Genomic DNA, 465 nt, shown 5'->3' on the forward strand with positions numbered 1-465 from the left:
GCCTACAAACAGGACTGCCCTGTCCTGCGCTCCCGCTGGGGTCCTGTCTGGGCCCCAGGGGAGATTCTACTTCGGTCACAACTGCACCTGGCTGCTTCCTGAGTCAGAACCTGGCATCCTCCCTAACCTCCTGTTCTCTCCGCTGCCGTGCCTCTCTCCTGCCCCTCTGCCCACCCCAACGCCCAGCACCAGCCTCGGGCCCAACTAACCACATCGTCTAGAGCCACTGCTCTTCCCTAGGAAAACAGATGGAAAATTGGTTCTCCTTGCCCCGAGCCTTTCAAGAGAGCTGAGGAGGGGCGCCTGGGTGGCTCTGTCGGTTAAGTGTCCCAACTTCGGCTCAGGTCATGATCTCGCGGTTTGTGAGTTCGAGCCCCGCGTCGGGCTCTGTGCTGACAGCTCGGAGCCTGGAGCCTGCTTCGGATTCTGTCTCCCCCCCCCCCCCCCCCCCCCCCCCCCCCCCCC

Source organism: Panthera uncia, chromosome F1, assembly GCF_023721935.1.
Source record: "Panthera uncia isolate 11264 chromosome F1, Puncia_PCG_1.0, whole genome shotgun sequence".
NCBI classification, from domain to species: domain Eukaryota; kingdom Metazoa; phylum Chordata; class Mammalia; order Carnivora; family Felidae; genus Panthera; species Panthera uncia.